General features: G+C 47.0%; 1 non-coding gene across 1 annotated transcript; it reads left to right on the top strand.

Annotated features, from left to right (window-relative positions):
- The first annotated feature begins 3,075 nt into the window (after positions 1 to 3,075).
- LOC121103781 lies at positions 3,076 to 3,179 on the top strand. Its single transcript, XR_005836051.1, has one exon. It is a non-coding gene; the product is annotated as a U6 spliceosomal RNA (small nuclear RNA).
- Positions 3,180 to 3,995: the final 816 nt, after the last annotated feature.

The following is a 3,995-nucleotide window of genomic DNA, read 5'->3' as shown; positions in this document are numbered from 1 at the left end:
CCCACAAAGGAAAATGAGTACCAGTTTGCGGAGAGGAAGTGGCTGAGGCAAGGGCTGGCTCTCACTGGGACACCTTGCTGCCTTGGCTTAATGGGAGTGAGCAGAAGTCTCAGATGAATCCCCAAGTAAAATGGCCCACAGCATTCCTAGGACGAGGGCTGTGTTAGCACAGCTACTGACTCCTGAGGTGTTCCCTTAAGGTTTGAGAACCCCAGTCCCCATCCTGGGCTACGGCAAATCACATGAGACCAAGTACACCTTACCGACCAGGAAAGGCAGCGAAGGCCTCTATTTTTTTTTTTTTAAAGATTTTATTTATTTATTTGACAGAGATAGAGATAGCCAGCGAGAGAGGGAACACAAGCAGGGGGAGTGGGAGAGGAAGAAGCAGACTCATAGCTGAGGAGCCTGATGTGGGGCTCGATCCCATAACGCCGGGATCACGCCCTGAGCCAAAGGCAGACGCTTAACCGTTGTGCCACCCAGGCGCCCCATCGAAGGCCTCTATTTTTGCTCCGTTATTCCACTTCCGGGGTTCTAACCTTCCCTAGAGGTGTCACATCAAACACCAAATGACTGCATGGTAGGTCAGCCCTTGCATACGGATGCTCAGAGCACCCCACGATCAGAGCAAGATCAGAACACCCCAAGATCAGAACACCCCAAGATCAGACTCTGGCAAATGTATTTCATTTCTTGTGAAAACAACTCAGAACAAACTCCATTCCTCTGTTTTGTATATATTTATAGTAATTATTTATTGAAAAAGTCACTTCTCATGTCTGTTTGGAGGGACTGCTTTTTTTTTTTTAAAGATTTTATTTATTTATTTGACAGAGATAGAGACAGCCAGCGAGAGAGGGAACACAAGCAGGGGAAGTGGGAGAGGAAGGAGCAGGCTCATAGCGGAGGAGCCTGATGTGGGGCTCGATCCCAGAACGCCGGGATCACGCCCTGAGCCGAAGGCAGACGCTTAACCGCTGTGCCACCCAGGCGCCACTGCTTTTTTTTTTTTTTAAATCAAGTGTCACATGTGCTACTGACTGAGCCATCCCCTGAGGGACCACACTCTCGTATTGATTTTTTTTTTTTTTAAGTAATCTCTATGCCCAACATGGGGTTTGAACTCAGGACCCCAGGATGAAGAGTTGCACGCTCTACTGCCTGAGTCCGTCAGGCAAACCCACACTCTTGTATTGAGATAAAGAATTGTTTCTGGTCCCTTCCTTTCCCCCTGGCCCTTTGTTTCTAAGCACTTGTAGCTAAAATAGTTGTCTGAAGTTTTGATGGTCAGGTGCTTCCAAGTTAAATCTCCAAGGTTCTGACCATATTTGTTTGAATCAAGATCCAGGTTACATAAATCTAATTTTAATCAAAAAAAGTTTTTTTTCTCCAAAATAGTTCACGCCTTCTTCCTACTTAATTTGACCATCAACCTTACCATTTTGAAAGTTAGCTGGCATGTGTTGTTCATTGTGGAAAATTGTAGAAAGCAAGGCTACATCCAGAACTATTAGATTACTGTAAAACGCTGAATCTGCCACACTCCTTACTTACAACTTTTCAGCCCAAACTAACACCTATGGAGGCGCCTGGCTGGCTTAGTCAGTAGGGCATGAAACTCTTGATCTTGGGGTTGGAAGTTCGAACCTCATGGTGGGTGTAGAGATTACTTAAAAAAAAAAAAAAGTCTTTAAAAAAAACTAACATCTACAACCTATCTCAGGTCAATGAAGTTGTTGGTCGCTAGTCTCTTTTTCTTTCTTTTTTTTTTTTTAAGATTTTAAAAAAATCTTAAAAATCCACTGGGTGGCTCAGTCGTTGAGCGTCTGCCTTCGGCTCAGGGCGTGATCCTGGCGTTCTGGGATCGAGCCCTGCATCGGGCTCCTCTGCTGGGAGCCTGCTTCTTCCTCTCCCACTCCCCCTGCTTGTGTTCCCTCTCTCCCTGGCTGTCTCTCTCTCTCTGTCAAATAAATAAATAAAATCTTAAAAAAAAAAAAGATTTTATTTTTGGGGCGCCTGGGTGGCTCAGTCTGTGAAGCATCTGCCTTTGGCTCAGGTCATGATCCCGGGGTCCTGGGATTGAGCCCATCGGGCTCCCTCCTCGGCTGGGAGCCTGCTTCTCCCTCTCCCCACGTGCTCATGTTCTCTTTCTCACTCTCTCTCTCTCTCAAATACATAAATAAATAAAATCTTAAAAAAAAAATGAAAGGAGAGACAAGTTTAGAAACATAGGGTGTATGACAAAAATGCCACTCACTTACAGGAAAGATACTCTTTTTTGTTGTTGTTTCTTCCAGGCAGCCTGAGCTTCAAAAAGAATGTTCTTTGTTAGCGTGTGTCAGACTGGATGTGAGGGTTACCTGAGGGATTCGTGCTGAGTGTTCTCGGGCTTTCAGTCTCAGGGTGGGAAACCTGACTGTGGTTCTTCCAGCTGCGGCCAGAGCAGGGAAGGGGTCAGGAATGGGTCTCACGCTACCTGGAGCTTATTGGTAGAGACCCCGTAGTTCTGAAGGTACTTCAAGCATTGAAAAGCATAATATTTAAAAAAGAAGGACAGTGGTCACCACTAGAAGGTAATTTTTGGTTTCAAAATCATCTGCTGAGAATGGCAATGGGCATGTATGCGCAGGAACATTCTTGAATTTCCCTCACTCCCAACAAGGCCTGGGGTCTCTGGGTAACAGTAACGTCCTCTTTGTGGAAGCCTGACTTCGCAGCCGCTTCTCTGACATCTGTCACGCACAAGCGAGAGAGATGGGAAGAAGGAATAAAACGTTAGGGGCCACCAGAGCCAAGCGTGTATGCTTTCGCAAGAAGACAGAGCCTCCCACACTGGGAACATACAACAAACATGCTGTGAAACCGGTCTCCGATTAACTCCATGAGAGGAAATTCTGATGTGATCATGGCACCTTATCTGTCCTTATTGCCATCACGTCACAGGACTGTGGTGGCCCCACGCTGGTCACTTTTAACATAGAACTCCATTAAAGGGGCTCACATTGCTGCAGGTTCCTCAAAAACAAAGGTTGAGCTGAGAAGAAAGGAATGCTTTTGAAAAAAAGCGGGCCTGTGCTCCGTTCAGCAGCACAAATGATAAAACTGGAACAATACAGAGATTAGCAGGGCCCCTGCACAAGGATGACTCGCAAATTCGGGAAGCCTTCCATATTAAAAAAAAAAGTGTGGGGGGGACCTGGCCGCTTCACTTCACCCACCCTTACTTGTTTTTTTCTACACTGGCATTTGCACACAAAGAAGACAGCTTAAACAAAGCAAAGGTAGGACTGCTTCTTCACAATGAGTGATTATTCTAGAACACTGCTCTGGAGACCATCTGCTTACTCTTGCTTTGAGCAGCAGTAAACCCACAGGTCCCCTTTCAGTGTTTAACAACAGGAATTGGGGTCCTCTCAAGGATGTTGAAGGTGACAAAATACTTTTGAAGCCGTGCTAGTCAGCTTCTGAGCTGGAGAAAGATCTATAATGTGCTTTCCTGGGCTGGTGCGGGGGGTGGGGGTGGAAGAAAAAGAAGAGCCTCTTTGTGGTCTTGATGGAATCTCTTCTCATTTTCCTGTTCAATGTGTGCCAGAATGGCTTCTATTCCGCCCTCTCCTCCACAAAAAGGGAGGGTAGTGAACAGAATTGGAAACATCCCGGGTGAATGTTTGGCGGCCACCTTCCCATAAGTCCCTGTGAGTAGCCTCTTAGGAGGTTCCCCCTAGACTCCAGTGTTCAGCCTGAACGTGTCAGCATGAGTGGAGCTCGTCCCCGGAAACGACACTGTTCTCTCCCTAGGGACTCACCCCACCCCCATCGTGCACAGATTTGTGGTCCCAAAGGGGCAAGGAGGGGATGAAGACGGGCTGAAGGATGGAAGAGAATATACGGGTCAGTGGGAGCTCATCACGGGCACTTGGGGAGCTCCTGCGACATGCAGGTCTCCAGAGAGTGATTCCAGGATGTCACCTCGGGAAAGGAAGCCTCCTTGT

This window comes from Ursus maritimus (genome assembly GCF_017311325.1).
Source record: "Ursus maritimus isolate PB19 chromosome X unlocalized genomic scaffold, ASM1731132v1 scaffold_X1, whole genome shotgun sequence".
NCBI classification, from domain to species: Eukaryota; Metazoa; Chordata; class Mammalia; order Carnivora; family Ursidae; genus Ursus; species Ursus maritimus.
This window is presented reverse-complemented; position numbering and strand designations above follow the sequence as displayed.